At 42.3% G+C, this 18,219-nt stretch overlaps 1 protein-coding gene across 1 annotated transcript in view; it reads left to right on the top strand.

The window, feature by feature from the left end:
• The first annotated feature begins 451 nt into the window (after positions 1-451).
• Positions 452-18,219, top strand: part of RIMKLB (ribosomal modification protein rimK like family member B) — a 122,076-nt gene continuing 104,308 nt past the window's right edge. The window contains exon 1 of the mRNA XM_061205545.1: positions 452-473. The gene's annotated coding sequence lies outside the window, so the exon portion shown is untranslated. The remainder of the gene's footprint in view (positions 474-18,219) is intronic.

Genomic DNA, 18,219 nt, shown 5'->3' with positions numbered 1-18,219 from the left:
AATGCAGAAACTAAGGAAAAGCAGTCAAGAAGCAATAGTGCAGCAATAAAAGAGTCTTAGTTCCTCTCAAGGGATATATATAACAATCTGATGCGTATCTTTGAATTGCTCTGCAGAAAATAAGACCCCAGCCCAGGTGGAGGATGGTGAGTACATGCCAACCACAAACATGTAGACATTAGACCCCAGACTGGTTGGAACCAGAAGGTTGATGATTAAGATTTCTGAAACACCACCCTGTTACCTCACCACCAACCAATCAGAAAAAAAGTCATGCCCTCTGCAACCCTCACCCCAAATGTCGCCTTTAAAAACCATTCCCTGAAAGCCATCTGGGAGTTCAGTTCTTTTGAGGTTGAGCTACCTGTTCTCCTTCCTTGGTGCCCTGTAGTAAATGCGGTACTTTCCCTCACCACATCCCCTCGTCAGTAAATTGGCTTTGCAGGGAGGCCGGCGGATCCAAGTTCGATTCGGTAACGTTACGACTTTCTTTCTTAATTTAAAATTTTATATAGGCAAATATATACTTTGTAGTTTCTACGGCATGCTGATAAAGATAATTTGTATATCGGGACTGGGATGTTATGAATTATGATGTGAATTATAATAAGGAATATGCATTTGGGCTTTGTACTGTTTTTTACGACTGAGCTTCTAAAACCCTTGTAATTTCCTAAGTGATGAGAGAAAGGTGTTTTGCTATGTTCACGAGGCAACTTTTGGAATGTCCTTATGTTGCCTAAGGATAGGGCTGGTTGCCAAGGGAGATAACCCTGTGTTTGTAGGGTTGGAACTTTCTCTTCCACCCTTGGACCTTCTAGGAGGGGAGAGGGGACCAATGGCAAAAGATTTAGTCAGTCACGCCTGTGTAATGAAGTCCTGTAATAAAAATCCAGGACAGTGTTTGGAAAGCTTCCAGGTTGGTGGAGATGTGGGGAGAGGGTGGCGCTGGGAGAGGGCATGGGCACCCCATACCCTTTCTCCATACCTTGCCTTATGCATTTCCTTTATCTGTTTTTTTCCTGGTTTATATAATAAACCGGCAATCTAGTAAGTAAAACGTTTCTCTGAGTTCTGTGAGCTGCTCTAGCAAATTAATCGAACCTGAGGAGCGGTAATATGAGTTATGAGTGAGATATGAGTTCCCCGACCAGGGAGCGAACCCGTGCCCCGCCCCCGCAATGGAAGCGCGGAGCCCTAACCACTGGATCGCCAAGGAATTCCCAGAAACTTCTGATTTATAGTAGCCAGTCAGTCAGAACTATCAGTGACAACCAGGACTTGAGATTGGCATCCTAGGTTAGAGGGGATCACTGGAACCTCTAATTTGTAGTCAGTCAAAAGCGCAGGTAATTTGAGCTTGCAATTGGTGTCTGGAGGACAGGGGTGGGAAGTAGTCTTGTAGAACTGAGCTCTTTGCCTGTGGAATCTGATGCTGTCTCCAGGTAGATAGAGTCATAATTGAATTGAATTGTAGGACACCCAGCTGGTGTCCCAAGCATTGTTTGGTGGTGTGTATGTGTGTGGGGGGGGGGGATAACCTCCCCCAGCAGTGGAAATGGGTCTAGGACCTAATTTAGGGACCCAAGAAATAGAGGATGGTCCACATCACAAAACTTCAGTTTTCAGCCCACACTTAAACCGGAAATGCCCCACTGTCCAAGAAACCTAATACACACCAGCCACCACCCTCCCACTCAGCTTTAGCTTACCTTACCCGAGAAAATAGAACCTGCCAGCCTTACAAGGAAACCCTTGACCTCCCAGCCAATCACGCATGCCCTGTTTCCAAGTTGCTGCTTCTAACACTCACTCTTGCCTAGACCTCTCTGGAAAAGAGGGAGGGCTCCACTGCTTCGAAGGCACTGTATTCCCCCAGTTCATAGTTTGTTTTCCCTTGAGTAAAGGACATCAAACTGGTTACTAAATTGTTTTATTTTTGTTATTTGACAATGCTTAGACTTTTCCCTCTACCAGAGTATAAATACATTCACTCACCTCTACCCCCTTACACCCAAGGTGGGGAGAGTGAGTTGACAAGGGAAATCGAGTAGACTCACTATCCTTATTTATAAGGGCCCCTTTGGGATGCTGGTGGTACATCTACAGTCTTTCATCTGCCCTATTGGAATTCCCTGGCGTTCCAGTGGTTAGGACTCTGCGTTCTCACTGCCATGGCCTGGGCTCAATCCCTGGTTGGGGAACTAAGATCCCACAAGGCACATGGTGTGGCCAAAAAAAAAGAAATCTGCCCTATTGTGTGGAATTTTCCCGTTGAACTGAGCTGCTAAGGTGCTGGCGTGGAGGATGCTGATAGTTAGCTAGTTTTAGGATTTTGGCAGATGGGAGCAATAAAAAGAGGCAGAGGGGCAAAAAAGTTTCAGATGAGTCAACCTCTGAGCTGAATAAGAAAGAAAATGAAGAACGAAGAGGGCTGGTGGGTTGGGAAAAGTCAGAAAGGTCACTGAAGTGGAAATCTTGATAAGATTAAATAGGTATAGTGGGTGTATTTAAACAATCAAGCTTGAAGAATAATATATTATGGTCAGAAACAGGATGGATTAACTCTTTTTAAAGCAAAGTTAGAATAGAAAAGTAGAAAAGAGATCAAAGAGGTATGCCCCATCATTCTTTTTCTTTTTTTTCCCTTTTCTTAGTAATTTTTATTGGAGTATAGTTGATTTACGATGGTGTGTTTCTGCTGTACAGCAAAATGAATCAGTTATACATATACATATGTCCACTCTTTTTTAGGTTCTTTTCCCATATAGATCATTACAGAGTATTGAGTAGAGTTCCCTGTGCTGTACAGTAGGTCCTTATTAGTTATCTATTTTATGTATAGTGTGTATATATCAATCCCATCTCCCAATTGATGCCCACCCTGCCCCCATTATTCTTTTTCTTCTTCAGAATTTTCTTGGTTTTCTCACATGTTTCTTTTACTAGATAAACTTTAGAATAATTTTGTGGGAGTTCCTAAAGAGCCAGCAGAGTTTTCAAAATGTCACTAGTGAAACTCTAAATGCCAGATAAAAAAGGTAACGCTCCCTCTACTCTCCAATTATGTGTTACTCCCATGCAACCATTTCTTCCCAGACAAGTTTCTTGAAATAGTAGTGCAGACTCATTGTTCTATTTCTTTATCTTCTGCTCCTCAATTCCTTTGTAAGCCTTTGCTAAGGACACCAATGGGCTGTCTTCAATTTTGACTTCTTTTGTCTATTTGCCTTCTTGTGTTTGACCACATTCTTCTTGGAACTCTTTGATACCCAAGACCTGTTGTCTCCTGGTTTCCTTCTTCTCAGTTTTCTTCTTAGGCATTTCTTACTTTGTCCACCACTGAAATATTGGTGTTTTATAAGATTATCACCTCTCATTCATTCATTCATTCATTCAATAGATTGAGTAAAACCAATCTGGTAACAGAGCAGTAAATAAAAAAGACCCTGTCTTTCATGGAGCTCAAATACTAGTTTTCTCATATCGTATAAATGTTACTGAGTCCAAGCTCTCTCTGCTCGACCCACGACAGGCCAATGAATAGAAGGTGTTTATTCGGAAAGCTGACAGACTGATGTCTCTGAAAAACCATCTTGTCGGGGTTTGGATGCCAGTTTCTTTTATAGCACAGAGAGGGGGAGGAGATGAGGAAGTAAAGTAAAAAGGCCATAATTTTTGCCGATATCCCCTGGAATGGCCAGCCTCTAGGAGGGGATGTGTTAATTTCTTCTTCCTTGCAGCCATCCACAGGTGGAACGGGTCTGGATGTTTCCCTGAACAAAGGCACTTTGGTTTAACATTCAGGCAGGGGGGCAGGGTTCCCCTAGGCAAGTCATTATGTAGAGACAGTGAACAAGAGCAGCGGAAAGCAAAGGTTAAAGTAAAAGAAACAGATCCAATGTGTAGTCCGATTTGGCTCTTCCCTGATACCTAAACACTTCCCAGGACATCTCATTCATTTCCGTGGCTTCAACTACACCTGTAATCAGGAGTGATATAATATGTTAACAGTGGAATCATCCTGGCACCAACTAAATCAGAAAAGGGCATCAACCAATCAGACAGACAGTCTGGCTGTACTCTGTTGTACTGGCTGAACATCAGCCCAACCTATAATATATAAATAAGATAATATGATGTCTGGTAGTAGGAGGACAGTCTAGAACCTCCAAACTGCTCACATTCTACCTCTGTTACTTCTGCTGCATGACATGGGGCAAATTACTTCACCTGTTTGTGCTTCAGTTCCCTCCTCTATAAAATGGCATAAGAAAGTACCTACACCATACGGTTGTTACAAGAGTCATACAATATAATACATGTAAAGCATTTAGGACAGCCTGGAATTTTTTTCTTTTTAAGTGATTTAATATTTTATTTATTTATTTATGGCTGCGTTGGGTCTTCGTTGCTGCGCGTGGGCTTTCCCTAGTTACAGTGAGCGGGGGCTACTCTTTGTTGAGGTGCACGGGCTTCTCACTGCGGTGGCTTCTCTTTGTTGCAGAGCATGGGCTCTAGGCACGCGGGCTTCAGTAGTTGTGGCTCGTGGGCTCTAGAGCGCAGGCTCAGTAGTTGTAGTGCATGGACTTAGTTGCTCTGCAGCATGTGGGATCTTCCCGGACCAGGGCTCGAACCTGTGTCCCCTGCATTGACAGGCGGATTCTTAACCACTGCACCACCAGGGAAGTCCCTAGAACAGCCTGGAATATTGATAAACACTCAATAAATGATAGTTATTATTATTAATTATTTCACAACTATGTTTCTAATCCTGACTTTTTCCCCCTTGAGCTCCAAAGTTATAGATTAAGTGGTTTTTCTTCCAAATATACCATAGGTGCTTGGGAAACCTACAAGGTTCAGTATAATTAGTCGAGGCAGCCTTGTAGACAAATAGGGCAATCAAATTTTATAAGTACTAGGTAGAATGGGGAGAAATAACATATATATAAATTTATATATATATGCATAAATACATACCTATATATACAGTTGTAAGTGGTTTATACATGTGAACTCATTTAATCTTAACGACTGCCCCCACTAAGTAAATACTATCATTATCACCACTTTATAAATGGGAAAACTGAGGCACATAGGTTCAAATGACTTGAGAAAAGTCACATAGCTACTAAGTCTAAACCCACTCTACCTCCAGAGTTTAATCTCCTTGTCACGCCACCATACTGCTCACCAAAGAGGAAGCTGTCTTGTGACAAAAAGAGCATTTCTTATAATTTTCTTTACGGCTCAGATCTATTTCCCTTCAGATTTTACAACTTAAAAATATCCCTTGGGACCTCTCTGGTGGCACAGTGGTCAAGAATCCGCCTGCCAATGCAGGCGACACTGGTTCGAGCCCTGGTCTGGGAAGGTCCCACATGCTGCAGAGCAACTAAGCCCATGCGCCACAACTACTCAGCCTGTGCTCTAGAGCCCATGAGCCACAACTACTGAAGCCCGTGCACCACAACTACTGAGCATGCGCTCTAGAGCCTGCAAGCCACAACTACTGAAGCCCACGTGCCACAACTACTGAAGCCTGTGAGCCTAGAGCCCGTGCTCCACAACAAGAGAAGCCACCACAATGAGAAGCCTGCGCACCACAACGAAGAGTAGCCCCCACTCGCCACAACTAGAGAAAGCCCACGCAATAATGAAGACCTAATGCAGCCACAAATAAATAAATAAATAAAATTTTCAAAAAAGAGCACCAGGTCTGCCAAAGAAAGATTCGCAGTAACTTGAATAAATTAAAATTCGCAGTAACTTGACAGCTGATCCACAGACATAGAAAACAAACATATGGTTACCAAAGCGCAAAGGGTGGAGAGGGATAAATTAGGAGTTTGGGATTAACATACACACAGTACTATAAAAAATAGATAACAAAAAAAAAAAAAAATTAGGGGACAGCTGATTCATCCTGGGACACAAGATGGAATTCTGAGCCCGTTTCATTCCTATGTAAGTTATTGCCCATTTTTATTTTGTAGTAAATACTTATGAAATCTCATCTTTGCGTGAACCAATGTGAAGACATTTCATTAGGAATAGTCACTGACCTTCCTAGTTAGGAAAAAATGTGGGAGTTTGTAGTCCAAGTAGATGATCGCCACAGGTTGCTTCTAATTTTATTCTATCATTGACTAATTTCGTGTTTTTAAGACTCTAGTTCAACTTCACCAATCTTTATGAAGACCTTTGAAACTTCTGTAGCTCACTGATTTTGATATACTTTATCCCTCTTAGCTTAATTTTGGATTCATATCTCATCTATGGTAAAGGGTACATGAAGTCCCCATGGGATTTAAAATTAGAAGGAAAAAGAAACCAGATTGCATGGACCATGACAGCTTTAAAACCCTAGGGGCAGAATTTTTTTGATTAACACTCAGAGGTGGTTATTTGTACTGTGTAGGTTTCATGGTCCAAAGATTAGAACAGCTTGTTATGCATTAAGCTAGCTAGGTTTTGTGCCTATTTCCCTGGTGGCCTGACTTCAGACAAGTTCTTTCCAGCTCTTTCTTTTATTTTTTTAATTTTTAAAAATTTTTTAACATCTTTATTGGAGTATAATTGCTTTACAATGGTGTGTTAGTTTCTGCTTTATAACAAAGTGAATCAGTTATACATATACATATGTTCCCATATCTCTTCCCTCTTGTGTCTCCTTCCCTCCCACACTCCCTATCCCACCCCTCTAGGTGGTCACAAAGCACGGAGCTGATCTTCCTGTGCTATGCGGCTGCTTCCCACTAGCTATCTATTTTACATTTGGTAGTGTATATATGTCCATGCCACTCTCTCACTTTGTCCCAGCTTACCCTTCCCCCTCCCCATATCCTCAAGTCCATAGAGCTGTGTCTTTATTCCCGTCTTGCCCCTAGGTTCTTCATGACCATTTTTTTTTCTTAGATTCCATATATATGTGTTAGCATATGGTATTTGTTTTTCTCTTTCTGACTTACTTCACTCTGTATGACAGACTCTAGGTCCATCCACCTCACTACAAATAACTCAATTTCGTTTTGTTTTATGGCTGAGTAATATTCCATTGTATATATGTGCCACATCTTCTTTATCCATTCATCTGTTGATGGACACTTAGGTTGCTTCCATGTCCTGGCTATTGTAAATAGAGCTGCAATGAACATTTTGGTACATGTCTCTTTTTGAATTATGGTTTTCTCAGGGTATATGGCCAGTAGTGGGATTGCTGGGTCGTATGGTAGTTCTATTTTTAGTTTTTTAAGGAACCTCCATACTGTCCTCCATAGTGACTGTATCAATTTACATTCCCACCAACAGTGCAAGAGGGTTCCCTTTTCTCCACATCCTCTCCAGCATTTATTGTTTATAGATTTTTTGATGATGGCCATTCTGACTGGTGTGAGATGATATCTCATTGTAGTTTTGATTTGCATTTCTCTAATGATTAATGATGTTGAGCATTCTTTCATGTGTTTGTTGGCCATCTGTATATCTTCTTTGGAGAAATGTCTATTTAGGTCTTCAGCCCATTTTTGGATTGGGCTGTTTGTTTTTTTGATATTGAGCTGCATGAGCTGCTTGTAAATTTTAGAGATTAATCCTTTGTCAGTTGCTTCATTTGCAAATATTTTCTCCCATTCTGAGGGTTGCCTTTTTGTCTTGTTTATGGTTTCCTTTGCTGTGCAAAAGCTTTTAAGTTTCATTAGGTCCCATTTGTTTATTTGTGTTTTTATTTCCATTTCTCTAGGAGGTGGGTCAAAAAGGATCTTGCTGTGATTTATGTCATAGAGTGTTCTGCCTATGTTTTCCTCTAAGAGTTTGATAGTGTCTGGCCTTACATTTAGGTCTTTAATCCATTTTGAGTTTATTTTTGTGTATGGTGTTAGGGAGTGTTCTAATTTCATTCTTTTACATGTAGCTGTCCAGTTTTCCCAGCACCACTTATAGAAGAGGCTGTCTTTTCTCCACTGTATATTCTTGCCTCCTTTATCAAAGATAAGGTGACCATATGTGCCTGGGTTTATCTCTGGGCTTTCTATGCTGTTCCATTGATCTATATTCTGTTTTTGTGCCAGTACCATACTGTCTTGATTACTGTAGCTTTGTAGTATAGTCTGAAGTCCGGGAGCCTGATTCCTCCAGCTCTGTTTTTCTTTCTCAAGATTGCTTTGGCTATTCGGGGTCTTTTGTGTTTCCATACAAATTGTGAAATTTTTTGTTCTAGTTCTGTGAAAGATGCCAGTGGTAGTTTGATAGGGATTGCATTGAATCTGTAGATTGCTTTGGGTAGTAGAGTCATTTTCACAATGTTGAGTCTTCCAACCCAAGAACGTGGTATATCTCTCCATCTAATTGTATCATCTTTACTTTCTTTCATCAGTGTCTTATAATTTTCTGCATACAGGTGTTTTGTCTCCTTAGGTAGGTTTATTCCTAGATATTTTATTCTTTTTGTTGCAGTGGTAAATGGGAGTGTTTTCTTAATTTCACTTTCAGGTTTTTCATCATTAGTGTGTAAGAATGCTAGAGATCTCTGTGCATTAATTTTGTATCCTGCTACTTTACCAAATTCATTGATTAGCTCTAGTAGTTTTCTGGTAGCCAGTTCTTTCTTAGCTGGCTCTCTCCCTATAGCTAATTCTTCCAGATCCTGGTAATATACCTTTTCTGGCCTCTCAGCCAAGAGATGGGACAGCTCCTGTGCTGTTACTAGCCCCAGGACACTTCGCTATCTCTTTTTGGCTCCCTTAAACTCTATTCTCACTTGTAAATAGTTAAAGTGTGCACTCAGTTCCTGCCGGCATTCTGACTGTTTTTACGAAATCAACAGGAAATACATTCTGCTCTTCCCAGATTTTGTAGGCGTTGGCAATATTCGTGATTGTATTTGTGGACCAGCATTTATTAGTGAGCTGTGGTTTACAGAGCCAGGAATAAAGCAGAGACCACCTCTCAACTTGGACAACTGTATGGAATGGAAACTGGGGACAACTTTTTGTACCTAGTTCTGGAGTGCAAGTACCCAGGACCTGTCTTTAGGTCACATGCCCTTCCCATAGCACCAAGTATTAGAGATGGCCAAGGATTCAGAAGTACTTCCTCCAAGCATCTGCTCTTTTGTTTTTCTTTCTTCATTTTTATTGGTGCTGGATGCTGGTTTCTGAGCTAGAAGATCCAGGAAGGGTGTATCTGAATAGAGAAGAGTTGTTGAAGATGAGAATCTAAAGGGGTTATTAACTCTATCACCTTCAGTAGCTTAAAAGAAAAAGAAAAAAAAGAAAGAAAAGGGGCCGACTTCCAGTTTGGACTGGAGATGTGAGAAGACACACAAAGAAGCAAACCAGTCAATATCTCTAGCTTGCATTTTCTCTTGGTAACTGATGCTTTCACTTTATGCAGCATCTTATGAAGTATCTTAGAAACTGGTTGGTGGTCTGCAGCTCTTCCTGGGCTTGTGATAGTACATAGTAGTATGAGCAAGTTGCTAGGATAAAACCATAGCTGCTGTAATACAATATACTCTTGGTAGAGGAGGGAATTATTCTATGGGATTTCTGTGAAGGCAAGGTTGGTGGGTCAATCATATTCTCTGACAGACAAATGGCAGAGATATTCTCCCAGGTTCTGACTAGTCATCAATGAGAGGACTCAAACAGTTCTTTCTAGACTGATGATATCAAAAGAGCTGAATTGAATGAGAGATTATATAGCCAGGTAAGCAGTGGAGGTAAGATAATCCAGAGTCTTTTCTTGGGCCGTGCGGTGTGGCATGCGGGATCTCAGTTCCCCAACAAAGGATCAAACCCGTGTCCCCTGCAGGTGAAGCACAGAGTCCTAACCACTGGACCTCCAGGGAGTTCCCAGAGTCTTAAAATAATAAGGAAAATTACCCCATATCTTCCTGAATCCCCAAATCCCTGAATATGGAAATGTTTGTACAATTTCCCAGCTGTATCCCAAGTCAAATTTCCGTGGAGGGTTATGTTTCCTATGAATGTCCTCATACCACAAGGTAATAAATTCTTAACCTTCAGTAAAGTTTTATATATTACCTCAAGGCAATTTTTTCCCACAGAGAAACAAGTTACCCTTTATATGATGCATAAAAAATAATAAAGCCGTGTTGAAATACAGATTCTGGGTTGTCAGCTTCATTTACACCAGCCTTGAAAGTCATGCACAAACAAAATAAAAAGTATTGCAGGGCTTCCCTGGTGGCAGAGTGGTTAAAAATCCGCCTGCCATTGACATATATACACTAATATGTATTAAATAGATAACTAATAAGAATCTGCTATGTAAAAAAATAAATAAAATAAAATACAAAAATTCAAAAAAAAAAGAATCCTTCTGCCAATGCAGGGGACACAGGTTCGAGGGTTCGAGCCCTGGTCTGGGAAGATCCCACATGCCACGGAGCAACTAAGCCTGTGCTCCACAACTACTAAGCCTGCGCTCTAGAGCCCACGAGCCACAACTACTGAGCCTGAGTGCCACAACTACTGAAGCCCACGCGCATAGAGCCCATGCTCTGCAACAAGAGAAGCCACCGCAATGAGAAGCCTGCGCACCACAACAAAGAGTAGCCCCCACTCATTGCAACTAGAGAAAGCCCGCGCGCAGCAACGAAGACCCAACACAGCCAAAAATAAATTAAAAAAGAAAAGTATTGCATATCATAGCAATTTAGTCTTCTAGGGAAATACTAAAACCATTTAGGGGTGGAAAAATGTTTCCTTCTCTCCTTCTGGATTCTTTGGCTGGTGTAATAAATTACACCTGCCACAAGACAGCGTAACATGAGAAAAACAATTTTAATTTTGTGTGTACTGGAGCCCCATAGAAATCTGAGACTCAAAGAAGTAACCAAAGCAGGAAGCTTCTATACCGTTTAGACAAAGAAACAATAAATTTGTGAAGAATTGACAGGATAAGGGGTTTTGGGCTTGGTATAGTAAATAGGTGAAGAAGTAATAAGATTTGTTTACACAGTCTTCTTGGCCCTAAATTCCTTGTCTCTGGTGATAAGGATGCTTCGTATCCTCCTGGTACAGGGAGGGTACCTTTCACTGGGAGACAAAGGAGGGTCATAGTGTCCTTGTACCAGTTTCACCATTTTATCTTTCAGAAAACTAGAAACACTATCAAGGGTTAAAGGAAATACCCAGTGTATTATGTATGACTTGGGTGAGGGGTAAAGGCATTCTTACATTCACCAACTAGACCAATTCATGGCCTTGGGGGAAGAGGTGTGTATAAGATAAAATCACGAGGGATGAGTCAAGGAGATGGCTGAGTGCTATCTTAAGACCTATAGACCTGAGGTGGTACGTCCTTGGGTAGGGAGTGATGTTTAACATTCTTTTTCTTCTGTTTTACATTCCTTTATGAGATGATCAGTCAAGTGCAGCCATGAGGATACAGACTAAAGTTTATTATACTTGCAGACCTTAGAGATAGGAGGCACAGTATGCCACCCAGGGCCACAGGGAAGAACAGAGCAGTCAGGAGACACAAGACAGGAGGGAGCAGGTTTAGGCCAGAGACGTTATTGGCCTTTCTGGGAGGAAAGGCAAGGCAGTGCAGGGTAAGCAAGTTAGGACTGGCTAGTTCGAATAATTTCACTGGGCTCTACCCTATAGGGATGGTCCCTAGTTGCCTGGTACCCGGCCCTGGGATGATTAAGGGAGAGGAATATTGCCTCCTGGGGTGTATGAGCCAAACAGAGGAGTCATGGCTCTGGATTGGTTAGCTTGTCTATCTTTGCTATGTCTAAGAATTGGCTCACCCTAGAAAGGACAGCCTCTCCCCAGCCAGAAAGGTTTTTTTTTTTTTTAAGTTTTTTTTTTAAACTTTGGGTTTATTTATTTATTTATTTATTTATTTATGGCTGTGTTGGGTCTTCGTTTCTGTGCGAGGGCTTTCTCTAGTTGCGGCGAGCGGGGGCCACTCTTCATCGCAGTGCGCGGGCCTCTCACTATCGCGGCCTCTCTTGTTGCGGAGCACAGGCTCCAGACGCGCAGGCTCAGTAATTGTGGCTCACGGGCCTAGCTGTTCTACGGCATGTGGGATCTTCCCAGACCAGGGCTCAAACCCGTGTCCCCTGCATTGGCAGGCAGACAGAAAGGTATTTTTAAGGTGTCATAGTATACAGAAAAAAAATTTTTTTAACCTATACAGTACAGGGGACCCTACTACATATGAATTGCCTATATTTATGTGTGACATTAAATTTATATATGAGTTGGGGAACAATTGGCTAATTGGCATGGTATGTTTTGTTGACATTCAAATGTTTATTTACTTTGTTTTTGCAGGAATTTGACAATGGGGAGCTGGGTATTTTAGAGGTATTTGTTTGCTTTTAGGTCTCAAATAGTTTTTAGACCCTTGAAAAGTTTATAAACCGTAGGGTAGCTCAGACTCCAGTTATAACCTAGTTTTCAAACTAGGACAAACCTAGGTTGTCCTTAATCTATCTTCACATTTACCAGGAGTGATGGGTTATGGTAATCCTCAACTTTTGATGGATATCATACCACCCCTCCACTCAGTAAGACCAGACAAATTTGTCCTTGACTAATGGACTGTGTGATCCCCTGGCCTGCTATGATACTAGGCATATGTCAACAGACCTATCGTCCACAGAACAGATAGAGGCACCCTGCACTCCACAGACCAGCAGATATTTACTATTTGTGGCCTCCCAGGCAAGAGGAGGTACGGCCTGGTTGCAAGCAATCTCATTAGAATTAAAGATCTGTTGAGGAGCTTGACCTGTAGCCCAGTTTAAGATGCTCAGTCAATCAAAACAATATGTAGGCTCCCCTGGTGGCGCAGTGGTTAAGAATCCACCTGCCAATGCAGGGGACACGGGTTCAAGCCCTGGTCTGGGAAGATCCCACATGCTGCGGAGCAACTAAGCCCGTGCACCACAACTACTGAGCCTGCGCTCTAGAGCCCGTGTGCCACAACTACTGAAGCCCAAGCACCTAGAGCCTGTGCTCCTCAACAAGAGAAGCCACCGCAATGAGAAGCCTGCACACCGCAATGAAGAGCAGCCCCCACTAACCGCAACTAGAGAACACCCGCGCACAGCAACGAAGACCCAACGCAGCCAAAAAATAAACAAATACATAAAATTAAAAAACAAAAAAACCCCAAAAAAACGATATGTATATAAAAGGCCTATTATGTTTCAGACAACCTTCTAAGACAATAATGGGCAAAACAAGACAGTACAAATCGTATAATTCTCTCTCATACACAACCTTCATAAATGAACAATTTCTTTTTTAAAAAAATTTTTATTGTAGTATAGTTGATTTACAATGTTGTGTTAGTTTCAGGTGTACAGCAAAGTGATTCATTTATACATATAAATATATTCATTCTTTTCAGATTCTTTACCCATATAGGTTATTACAGAGTACTGAGTAGAGTTCCCTGTGCTATACAGCAGGAGTTCCCAACCCCATCTGTGGCCTGTTAGGAACCAGGTTGCACAGCAGGAGGTGAGTGGCAGGCGAGCCAGCGAAGCTTCATTTGCCACTCCCCATTGCTCCCTATTACTGCCTGAACCATTCCCCAGCCCCCGCCCCCATCTTTGGAAAAATTGTGTTCCACAAAACCGGTCCCTGGTGCAAAAAAGGTTGGGGACCGCTGCTATACAGTATGTCCTTGTTGGTTACTTATTTTATATGTAGTTGTGTGTGTATGTTAATCCCAAGCTTCTAATCCCTCCCCTCCATGTTTCCCCTTTGGTAAGAATAGGCTTTTTTTTTTTTTCCCTTGAAATCTACGTGTCTGTTTCTGTTTTGTAAATAAGTTCATTTGTATTATTTTTTTAAACTGGATTCCACATGAGTGATATCATATGATATTTGTCTTTCTCTGTCTGACTTACTTAGTATGATAATCTCTAGGTCCATCCATGTTGCTGCAAATGGCATTATTTCATTCTTTTTTATATATATATCACATCTTCTTTATCCATTCTACTGTTGATGGACATTCAGGTTGCTTCCATGTCTTGGCTATTGTAAATAGTGCTGCAAAGAACATTGGGGTGCACGTATCTTTTCGAATTATGGTTTTCTCCAGGTATATGCCCAGGTGTGGGATTGCAGGATCATATGGTAGCTCTATTTTTACATTTTTAAGAAACCTCCATACTGTTTTCCATAGTGACTATACTAATTTACAGTCCCATCAACAGTGTAGGAGGTTTCCCTTTTCTCCACACCCTCTCCAGCGTTTATTGTTTGTAGACTTTTTTTAAAAATTTATTTATTTATTTATTTATTTATGGCTGCGTTGGGTCTTCGTTGCTGTGCGCGGCTTTCTCTAGTTGCGGTGAGTGGGGGGTTACTCTTCGTTGCGGTGCGCGGGCTTCTCATTGTGGTGGCTTCTCTTGTTGCAGAGCATGGGCTCTAGGCGCGTGGGCTTCAGTAGTTGTGGCTCGTGGGCTTCAGTAGATGTGGCTCGCGGGCTCTAGAGTGCAGGCTCAGTAGTTGCGGCGCACGGGCTTAGTTGCTCCGCGGCATGTGGGATCCTCGCAGCCCAGGGCTACGAACCCGTATCCCCTGCATTGGCAGGCGGATTCTTAACCACTATGTCCCCAGGGAAGTCCCCATCATTCTTTTTAAATTGTTGCACACTTTTACTAAGAATGGTGGTTGTATAATATATTTACCATTCTACTATGGATTTTCAGTTACTTTTAGTTTCTCCTTACTACAGTGTTGGAATGAATATCCTTATATATGTAACCTTGGGTGAGCCCCTGGGACAGGCCACCAAGTGAGGGTCCTTGGCTTTGCACAGGAAAGAATTCAGAGCAAGCCAGAGTAAAGTGAAACAAGTTTATTTAGAGAGATACACACTCCATAGATAGAGTGTGGGCCTTCTTAGAAGATGAGAGGCGGCCACAAAATATGGAGTGTTTAGTTTTTATGGTCTGGATAATTTCATAGGCTAGTGAGTGGGAGGAATCTTCTAAGTATCTTGGAGAAGGGGTGGGAATTTCCAGGAATTGGACCACCACCCACTTTATGGCCTTTTTGGGAAATTGTATCATGGCCTCTGCGGGTGTGTCATTTAGATGCTAATGAGAGTAAAATGAGGCCCAAGGTCTACTGGAAGTAGAATCTTGTGCCATCTTGGACCTAGTCGGTTCTAACCAGTTTATGTTCTTAAATGGTTGTGGCATTCTCTTAATCGTTGTGCCCTGCCCCCTTCCTTCTTGTCTCAAAGCCAGTTACATAATACCTTTGGTTTTAGTTCAAGATAATATGCATTCAAATGTAATGCAAAGAATTCTGCATTAGATATTGGCATTTCAGGCTGAAACGTTTAAGAGAATTTAAGTCCGTAAACCATATTAAGATGTTTGGAATATTTAACATTTATTTTGCCCTTTTATAGGTTTAATTTGTTAGATTTGTTTGCCAGTCTGCCGTGTCAAGCATTTAAGGTGGTTAAAAAGCAGCTATGTTAATATGCGTAATGTAACTTAAAATGTTAAAAGTAGTGTGATCAGGGAATTCCCTGGCGGTCCAGTGGTTAGGACTCCGCGCTCTCCCTGCCAAGGGCCCGGGTTCAATCCCTGGTTGGGGAACTGAGATCCCACAAGCCACGTGGCATGGCCAAAAAATAAAAATAAAAAACCTTACATTAAAAGTAGTGTGATCATATTTGTGAATAGAATTGTTTTAAAAGGGAGATGGGAAGCCAGCGAGGTCAGTTCCGCCCGACTCCAACATGGCGGCACACTTTGTCGGCTCTGAAGTGCTGTCCCCGGCCTCTTCGCGGCCGTGATGCACCTCCCTCTGTGGTGGGGTCCGGGACATGGCAGGTAATGAGCTGGAGGAGGAGAGCCAAGCTGGAGTTGCCCCAGACAAATTGTCAGAACAGAGTAGGCTGGGCTACTTGGAAATCTGAGGAACAAGTTAGTGGGACTTCCCTGGTGGCGCAGTGGTTAAGAATCCGCCTGCCAATGCATGCGACACGGGTTCGAGCCCTGGTCCAGGAAGATCCCATATGCCGCGGAGCAACTAAGCCCGTGCGCCACAACTACTGAGCCTGTGCTCTAGAACCGGCGAGCCACAACTACTGAACCCGTGTGCTACTGAAGTCTGCGTGCCTAGAACCCATGCTCCACAACAAGAGAAGCCACCGCAATAAGAAGCCCATGCACTGCAAGGAAGAGTTGCACCTACTCGCCGCAGCTAAAGCCCACACACAGCAATAAAAGACCCAACTTACTTATTGTAAGTAAATAAATAAAATTGTTTTAAAATTCTTTTTAAAAAGAATTGTTTTAAAAGGTTTAGTATCTGTTTTGAGTTGCTCTAAATTAAAAACCAGTGAAAGTGATTCCTCCTATTTAATACAAAATTATTATTATTTTTTAAATTAATTAATTAATTAATTATTTTTTGGCTGCGTCGGGTCTTCGTTGCTGCATGCGGGCTTTCTCTAGTTGTGGCGAGCCGGGGTTACTCTCCGTTGTGGTGTGTGGGCTTCTCACTGCGGTGGCTTCTCTTGTTGCGGAGCATGGGCTCTAGGTGTGCGGGCTTCGGTAGTTGTGGCTCGTGGGCTCTAGAGCACAGGCTCAGTAGTTGTGGCACATGGGCTTAGTTGCTCCGCGGCACGTGGGATCTTCCCGGACCAGGGCTCGAACCCGGCTCGAACCCGTATCCCCTTCATTGGCAGGCAGATTCTTTTTTTTTTGTTTTAATATGTATGAACTTTTTAAAAAAATTTTGTTTATTTATTTATTTTTGACTGCTATGGGTCTTCATTGCTGCTTGAGGGCTTTTCTCTAGTTGCGGCGAGCGGGGGCTACTCTTCGTTGAGGTGCGCAGCCTTCTCATTGCGGTGGCTTCTCTTGTTATGGAGCACGGGCTCTAGGCTCACAGGTTTCAGTAGTTGTGGCACACGGGCTCAGTAGTTGTGGCTCGCGGGCTCTAGAGCACAGGCTCAGTAGTTGTGGCTCACGGGCTTAGTTGCTCTGCGGCCTGTGGGATCTTCGCAGACTAGGGCTCGAACCCGTGTCCCCTGCATTGGCAGGCGGATTCTTAACCACTGCACCACCAGGGAAGTCCCAATATGTATGAACTGTTTTAAAAAGTTATTTATTTATTTATATTTTATTTATTTATTTATTTATTTTTTGGCTGCACTGGGTCTTCGTTGCTGCACGCCGGTTTTCTCCAGTTGTGGCGAGTGGAGGCTACTCTTCGTTGTGGTGCGCGGGCTTCTTGTTGCGGTGGCTTCTCTTGTTGTGGAGCACGGGCTTTAGGTGCGCGGGCTTCAGTAGTTGTGGCACGCGGGCTTAGTTGCTCCTTGGCATGTGGGATCTTCCCAGACCAGGGCTCAAACCCGTGTCCCCTGCATTGGCAGGCGGATTCTTAACCACTGTGCCACCAGGGAAGTCCCTTAATAGAAAATCAGATTTGGAAATCATATTACACAATTTTGAAGACTTAAAATTAGATATTGAAATTTGTATCTTTAATAAATTGAACATGTACTTAAATTCTAACATACTACAAATAACATTCTGTGACCAAAGTCCTCCAGTTCCCATTAACAGATTCAGCATTTATTTCTCATGAAATTATCTTAAAAAAACAACCATCATCATCACCACCACAGAATAACTGTCAGTAAAATATATTAAGAATTAGTGAATACCATAACTCTTGGCAATAGACTAAGCAAACGATGTTGATAGCTCCAACTAAGGTGTCAATGGCCTCCAGCTAAAGACCATGAAGAAAATGCCTGCAGTTGAAGAAGTGAGATTTATGACTCTCTGTGAGGGAGAATGCACCTCATTGGGAACCATGAGCCATGAAATGTCTCAGCATGAGGGCGTTTCTCTTACTGGGACACTCCATAGCTATACATTCAATTATAGAATTTGGGCTTTGGTTTGATCATTTGGGGGAGGGCATAAGAAAAGGGAGATTTGCTTTAGATTGGTTAGATTGGACATTGTGAGGCAGTAGGGTCGATTCTATGGTTGTTGATAAATCTTTGGGGAAGGCTGACTGGAACAAGGGTAAGGCTGTAATTGGTAAAGAAGTAGCAGACATTCTTTTTACCCAGGAGAGGGGGTGTTGGGTGTTTTGTGGGTGTCTCAGACAAATTATGAAGTGGCTTTGCTTGCTCTCATTTTATCATGGTTTTAGAGTCATCTTGTCTGAGGTTGGT

Source organism: Eubalaena glacialis, chromosome 11, assembly GCF_028564815.1.
Source record: "Eubalaena glacialis isolate mEubGla1 chromosome 11, mEubGla1.1.hap2.+ XY, whole genome shotgun sequence".
Lineage (NCBI taxonomy): Eukaryota > Metazoa > Chordata > Mammalia > Artiodactyla > Balaenidae > Eubalaena > Eubalaena glacialis.
This window is presented reverse-complemented; position numbering and strand designations above follow the sequence as displayed.